This window comes from Oryctolagus cuniculus, chromosome X (genome assembly GCF_964237555.1).
Source record: "Oryctolagus cuniculus chromosome X, mOryCun1.1, whole genome shotgun sequence".
NCBI classification, from domain to species: Eukaryota; Metazoa; Chordata; class Mammalia; order Lagomorpha; family Leporidae; genus Oryctolagus; species Oryctolagus cuniculus.
The window spans coordinates 109,475,447-109,483,570 of record NC_091453.1 but is presented as its reverse complement, the minus strand read 5'-3'; the positions used below and the strand labels follow the sequence as shown (position 1 = coordinate 109,483,570).

General features: G+C 42.7%; 1 pseudogene; it reads right to left on the bottom strand.

Annotated features, from left to right (window-relative positions):
• Positions 1–4,023: 4,023 nt before the first annotated feature.
• Positions 4,024–4,628, bottom strand: LOC127484828 (dual specificity mitogen-activated protein kinase kinase 3 pseudogene; annotated as a pseudogene).
• Between the last annotated feature and the right edge of the window lie 3,496 nt (positions 4,629–8,124).

Here is an 8,124-nt window from a genome sequence, read left to right as displayed (position 1 = left end):
CAAGGGTTATAAACAATAATCAAATCTCAATATGTCAATTTCATTCAAATACATTATATTTTTGTACTCTCTATATTAGCTGCCACAAATCAGAGAAAATATATGATGGTTGTCTTTTTGGGGTTGGCTTATTTCACCAAGTAATCTTTATGGAGTAGATTTTCTTGGAAAATAATTTATGGTTTATATGGTATGCAGAGTTTGTTGCTTTGGCTTTGGTTCTAGATGAGTCCAGAAGTGTAGTCTCTGAGTGATTTTTTTACTCTAATCAATGTCAGCTGTGTCTGTAAGTGACATGGTGGTCTAGTCTGTTGTAATGTGTAGGATTAGAAGTGTGACTTTGAGATGAATGTGGGTTTCCTAGGGTGTGTATCTTCAGCTCACAGGGAGTTCAGTGTCAGTTACACTGGGAATTGTGATAGCCAGAGCCTTGTTCTTGGTGCTGAGGCAAGCCTGATTGTCTCTCTGCTAAGGCTGATTGACACTGGGGCTTGTGGCATGAACTACCTTGATTCTAGGACTGTGATGTGAATATGCCCTTCCTTAGGCAGGTCTTGCCAGGAGAGTAGGTTGGTGCTGCAGCTTGTAACACCAACTGCCCTTGTCCTGAAACTGAGAGATTTGAATTGTACCCTGTTCCAGTGCTGCAGGGTGAGTATACGTTATACAGGAGATCTTGCTCTCATGGGTATGGGTCCAGAGAGGTAGAATGCAGATAGGTTCTTCCCTAGGTCTACTGGGTAGATTCCAGCATTGAGGATATTAAAACTGATTGTTATAGTCCTGATGTTGCAGGGTACTGTGGGGTCATTACCAAGATCTCCCAGGGTGAGAGCACATTTTTATGGGCTGATGCTAGTGCTAGCCCCCAGAAGCTAAAGGGAACCGCCCCCTGGCTCATGTAGAGTGAGTGAGTATAGTTCTGGGGCTAATGCCCCAAAACTTTGAAAGTTTCAGGGTACAGGGGATCTATCCTCTGCCCTACAGGTTGTCCTGACTCTGACTCTGATGGCTTCTGGTAGCAACAGTGCAGAGATCAATTGTGTGACTTTTCACAGCTGAGCCCAGTGCTCTGTGGGAGTGGTGGGGGGAGGGAGACAATGTGGCTTCCCTTCTCAGAGCCCAGCAGTTGCTCAGATCCCAGTTAGCTCCCCAGGATAAAGTGACAGTCAATAGGTGACTGTAGAATTCTCCCTCAGCTAAAGCTGTCGGGGACAGGACATGTGGCAGCTTCTTCTTACCTTGATTTGGTAAGATGGCAACCCCTACTAGCAGGAGGCTATGTCACATGGCTGGTCTCAGCCACATCTCTGTCCTCTTTCCTCACTGTCCAATAGAGTCTTTGTTCTTTTTGTTATGTGTCCACTAGAAATTTCTGCACATGTGGCCCTTTCCTGTTGTTGTTTTTTTCCCATACCCTATGGTGACTGTAGTCAATGTGGCTTCACCCCATTCAGCCGTTTTGGATCCCCCCTCCAATCATTTTCTTTTGTCATGAGAACATTGGAAAACAGTATATGTAATTCATCACATTAATAGAATAAATGAGGAAAAAAACACTTGTTCTTAACAAAAAGTGTTTGTCAAAGTTTGGCAACAGCCTCCTCCCCCGCCCCCCCCAAAAAAAACTCTTAAAAAACTTAGTTCATGCTATACACATGGGTGAAATATTACATGTTACCCCATCAAAATGTAAAAATGTTATGTGTTAACCAAAAGTTATAAAACCAAACAAAATAAAAAGGTTAAAAATGAACTTGTAAAATGTAAACTATGAAAATTCCATGGCTACCATCACACTTAATTGTGCAAGACTAACGTTTTTCTATTAACACAGCGTACTTATATTCATTCATTTGTTTAGTTCTTCTTTAACTTTTCTGTGCAATATTTTATAGTTTTTAGGTCCTAGACATCTTTTGTCAATTTCATGCATAGATATTTCATATATTTTCACAGTAATATAACTGAAATTATTTTTTTTCAAATTTCAGTTTCTGCTACTATATGGCAATAAAATAGATTTTTAGCATATTAATTTTTGTTTATTGCAACATCATTAAATGAACTTTAGCTCTAGTTTTTTTATAGACCACATCAGATTTTCTACAAATCATTTTCTCTGTGAATAAAAAGTTTTCTTTCTTTCTTCTTTATCTGAATGTCTTTTTATTTGTTTATTTTTTGCCACACTACACCAGCTAAAATCTCCAGAACACTGGATTATAAATGTGGGAGCAGGCATCATTTGTCTTCCTCCAGATCTTTAGGGCAAAAGCAACCATTTGTTCAGCACTAACCATGATATCTTCTATAAGCTTTACATAGAAGCCTTTTTTAAAAAAAGATTTAGTTATTTATCTGAAATGCAGAGTTACAGAGAGACAGAGAAAGAGGGAGAGAGAGGGAGAGAGAGGAAGAGAGAGGGAGAGAGAGGGAGAGAAAGGGAGAGATCTTCTATCCGCTGATTCACTCCCCAGATGGCCACAACGGCCAGGACTGAGCCTGGCCAAATCCAGGATCCAGGATCCAGGATCCAGGAGTTTCTTCTAGTCCTCCTTAGTGGGTGGTAGGGCCTGAAACACTTGGGCCATCTTTAGCTGCTTTTCCCAGGCCATTTGTAGGGAGCTGCATCAGAAGTGGAGCAGTTTGGATGACAATCGGTGCCCATATGGGAAGTCAGTGTATCAGGCAGTGGATTCATCCACTACACCACAGTACTGGCCCCGTCATAGCCTTTAACAGATTGAAGAAGTTCCTTTTCTTTTTTTATGCTTCTATCTTTTTCATTTTAAGTTACAACAGCAACCATGTAGCTGTTCCATCTTCTCAGTGAAAGGACCCAGGATGGGCAGTCCTTTCTTCCAAAAAGTATATTTTCTTTTTTTCCCCCTAAGATGCCACCAAAGCAAATCCAAGCCTTTGTCAAGTGGGTCCCTAAGAGGGAGCCAGATGGTTCCCTAGGTATCTCTCTGAGCACATCCATCCTACTAGACACCAGACTTCATGGAAGGGAAGAGATGGGCCTGCTGGTACCTTAGGGGGTGGAAGAGAAATGATCAGTTCCAAATCATGCAAGAAAAGTCAGCCAAACCCACTAAGCAAAAAAAAAAAAAAAAAAAAAATTGGGGCAGGAGCGGGAGCTGTGGCTTAGTAAACTAAGCCTCTGCCTGTGGCTCCGGCATCCCATATGGACACCAGTTCCTGTCCCATCTGCTCCTATTCCAATCCAGCTCTCTGCTTGTGGCCTGGGAAAGCAGTAGAAGATGGCTCAAGTGCTTGAGCCCCTGCACCCACTTGGGAGACCCAGAAGAATCTCCTGGCTCCTGGCTTCAATATTGGCCCAAATCCAGCCATTGTGGCAATTTGAGGAGTGAACCAGCGGATAGAAGACTTATGTCTCTGTCTGTAATTCTGCATTTCAAATAAATTAATAAATCTTTGAAAAAAAGAAAAAAATAAACAGAGGATAAGATTAGCAGGTGGGGCCTGTGATCTGAGTGCCTGACACCCTGCAGCAAGGCCTGGCCAGCTCATGGCAGCAATCTTGCAGGAGTTCCAGGGTGATTCATACAGCTTATCCCAGTCTAGGACCGTGGTGTGTTCAGCCTGGGCCAAAGTGTGGCGAATCCATTCAGTTGAGTGATAAAAATATATACAACTTGGGTCGCGTCAAAAGTAGGGCAGAGGCCATGGCCCACACAGCACTGGCACTTCGCTGCCAAGGGCAACAGCTTGCAGCAGGGGCAGCCAGACCCCTCCAAGTCTATGGTCTCTGGGGTCAAGATGAGGGTCATTAGAGGAGCAAGGACAGAGGTGCTGGTGGGACCCACATGGGCCCGGTGGAAGCTGCTGAAGGTGTGGTTCTTTGGCACTTAGAACCAACGATTCATTGCATAGCCAGGCAGAAGCAGTCCCTCATTTCCTCCTGGACGCCCAGGGCCAGGATGGCAGGAGCTTATGGCTATGGGCAGGCACTGCCCGGCAGTGGGGGGGGGGGGGGCTGTGGGCACAAGATCCCAATCAGGATCCCAGCCCAGCTCCTGTGAGTCCTCTCCCAGGATTTACTTTCACAAAGGTGGATGTGTCCATGTTCTTGGTTTTACGCAAGGTGAAGAAAAGGTGTTCTTCAGACACTGCACAGCGAGGTCCACAAACTCAGGGGAGAAATGGTGGGCTGGAAAGCTGGGGGAGCAGCTCCTCTACCACCATAGGGGAACTGCAAGAGGGCCATCTGGATCACAGTGATGCCAAGATGCCAGAAGTTCGAGTTGATGTTAGAGCTGTTCTGCTTCAGCCTAGAGTTGATTCTCTGGGGCCACGTAGGGCTTGTGTTCATCATCTTGGCTACCAAGTCCACGAGGCAGCTGCTGATGCCGAAGTCACACACTTAGACATGACCCTCTTTGTGGATGAAGATGTCGGATGACTTCATGTCTCTGAAGATCACCAAGAGTTTGCTGTGCAGGTGCTCCAGAGCCCACACCACAGACACAGCAATCTCCACCTCGAATCATCATATTTGGATCCAGCACATTGTTGCAAAACTTGTCTAGGGACACATCCATGAGCTCCACTACCAACCGCTTCTGCTCCTGCGAGTTCATGGTGTAGCCAGTTTGCTTCATGGCCGTGATGATGACACACTGGCATGCCACACCTCTTCAGCACCCAGCATGCTCTATGGCCTGGCTCGGAGGTGGCCACCAGGTCATCAGCCCCCACCTCAAAGATCTTGTGCTGATGAAGGTCCAGGAGTCCAGGTTCCGGTGGGCGGGGTGGCTTCAATACACAGGATACCCTTCTTCCGCTTGGGTTTTCCTTTGGACTAGGGCACGCCAGCAGACTGTTTCAAGGCGGGTGACTCCATGCTGCAGGCAGGTCCCGGGTGATGGGGGCTAATCTAGCAGGCAGCAGGATCCAAAGGACTCAAGCACATTCCTGGCTGGCAGTGAAGCACTCGGGCAAGGGGGAGGTGCAGAGGCGAAGGCAAGGGCGGCAAGAAGAACCAGACTGGGACAGGCTGAATTGAAGTTTCTTTTCATTCCTAGTTGGTTGAGAGGTTTTATCAACAATAAATGCTGGATTTCTTTAAACGCATTTTCTATATTAGAGATGCTCATATGGCTTTATTTGCTCAGGTTGCTAATATGGTGAATTACATTAATTTTCTAAATTTGAATCTAGCCTTGCTTTCTTAACATAAACCCCCTTTGGCCAAGATGTGTGATCTTTTGTACATATCATTGGCTTTTAATTCCTTAAAAAACAGTTCATAATTTTAGCAACCGTGTACATGCAGAATATTGACCTTTAATTTTCTTGTTCTGTAATATCATTATATGGCTTTAGTATCAAGGCAATTCTGCCAACCTAGATTGAATGGGGAGTTGTCCCCTTCCCTTGACTTGTTGGGGAGACATTCTCTGGAATTGGTATTATTTATTTCTTAATGCTAGAAAGGATTTAATAATGAGGCTATTTGGACCTGTAGTCGTCTTTGTGGTGATATTTTACACAAGTTCAATTAATTTCTTAAGTGGATGCAAGGCTTTGGATTCTTGACAGAGTTTTGCTTGCTTGTGTCTTTCAAGGAATTTATTCACTTCATTTAAATTTTTAACTATAACCTATAAAATAAAGTTGTTCTTAATACTACCTTTTTTAAAAAAGATTTTTTTTATTTGAAAGTCAGAGTTACACAGAGAGAGGAAGGGAAGAAAGAGAGAAAGGTCTTCTATCCAGTGGTTCACTCCCCAGATGGCAGCAATGGCCAGAGCTGCGCCGATCTGAAGCCAGGAGCCAGGAGCTTCCTCCAGGTCTCCCACGCGGGTGCAGGGGCCCAAGGACTTGGGCCATCTTCCACTGCTTTCCCAGGCCATAGCAGAGAGCTGGATTGGAAGTGGAGCAGCCAGGTCTCGAACCGACGCCCATATGTGATGTTAGCACTTCAGGCCAGGGCTTTAACCCACTGCGCCACAGCGCCAGCCCCAATATTACCTTTTTAAAAAATGTACATAGAATCTGTGGTGATGATTCCTCTCTCCCATTCTTTTTTTTTTTTTTTAAGATTTACTTATGTATTTGAAAGGGGGGAGGGAAGGGAGGGAGAGAGAGAGACAGACAGAGAGGGAGGGAGAGAGAGAGAGAGAGAGAGAGAGAGAGAGAAAGAAAGGGAGAGTGAGAGATCTTCCATCTGCTGAGTTATCTCCCAGATGGCCACAATGGCTGGAGCTGGGCCAGGCCAAAGTGAGGAACCAGGAGCTTCATCCAGGTTCCCTAATTGAGTGACAGGGGCCCAAGTTCTTGGACTGCTTTCTGCTTCTTTTCCCAGGCCATTAACAGGGAGCTGGATGGGAAGTGGAGCAGCAGGGATATGAATTGACACCCATATGGGATGCCAACATCTCAGGTGTTTTTAGTTCTATAAATATATCCTTAATTACCACATTAGTGGAGTCATACAAATATTGATGTGTTGTATTTTTTATTTTCATTCCATTGAAAATATTTTTGGATTTCCTTTTTGCTTTATTTTTAATAAAGATGTATTCAAGAGTGACAGACATAGAGAGGGAGAGAGAGAAAAGGAGAGGGAGAGAGAACTTGAGCTTCCATCTGCAAATGCATCACAACATCAACCCCTTCCCTTTTGGTTTCTACTTTGACTTCTGTGTTTTTTCAAACTGTTTCATTTTGTCTCAAAAATGTATGTTTTTTTTTAATCTAGAGATCTCTAGTTTATTGATCTCTAATTTACTTCCATTGTGATCACATTACATTCTTCATCAGATTTGAGTCCTCCTAAATTAATTTAGACTTAAACTTATTGCCCAAATACGGCCTACATTAAAAAATATTCTCTTGGTACTTAGAAATACTTTTCTGTAAAGGCAGAATACCCCATAACAATAAGGTCAGGTTGACAATGTTCTTCCAATTAAAATGTCTTTATTCATTCTTGGAATACTTGTTCTACTAATTGTTGAAAGCATGATATTGAAATTTCCGACTACAATTAGGCTTTCTCATCATCTGGCAGTTCTTTCCATTTTTGTCAAATATATTTTAATGTTTGGATTATTATGTGCCTTTCATGAATTAACCATTTTAATATTGTGAAATAACTTTTTAAAATTAAAGATATCCTTGAAATCTACTATGTTTAGCATTAATACGTTATCTAAATTTTTCTTCTGGTTATTATTTGAATATTGTATCATTTTCATAATTCTATTTTACCTATTTCTGTCTTTATATTTAAAATGTGGTTCTTAGCAGTATATTACTGGAATTCAGTTCTTTATCCAGTCTGACAATTCTAAACAATCGTTAACATTTGATGATAAACCAATGCAGTAAAGTTGCAGGTGACAAAATTAATACACAAAACCAGTAGCTTTTTTTAAAGATGTTTCCCCAGAAACCTTTTATTTAAGGTATACAAACTTCATGCATTTCATAAATACAACTTTAGAAACATGGTGGCCTTTCCCACCCTACCCACCATATAGTCAGTTACACAGAGAGAGAAGGAAAGTCAGAGAGAGAGAGGTCTTCCATCCGCTGGTTCACTCTCCAGTTGGCCACAATGGCCGGAGTTGTCCCGATCTGAAGCCAGGAGCCAGGAGCTTCTTCCGGGTCTCCCATGTGTAGTGTTGTATGGCTTCAGGCATGAGGGTGAAGTTGTCTCTTTTATTTAAGAGTGAGTGATTAGAAGATTTCCTTTTTTATATCTCTGAACATTGTAAGCATAGTTGTTTTGTGGTATGTGCCTATTAACTGAAATATTGTGGTTTTTTTTTTGTCTGTTATTCTGCTTTTCCTTGTCCATGGTGCCTTGCTTATTTATGTGTCAGGTTATTTTTGTCATGATCCCTTCACAATTATCCATAGCAGTAACTTCAGGCTAGAATGGATTCACATTCCAGAGAGAATTCCATTAACCCCTGCCAGGATTTTTGGGGTATTCTCAGTTGAGGATAGCCTAAAATTTTTAGGCTTGAGATTCTCTATATTGTTGGGCAAATAAAGTGAAAGATGAAATTCTGAGTGAAGGCTGGACCATATCCTAGTCATTTACACCTGAGGGTATAGTCCTCTGAGGAATCAGCTTATTGAATA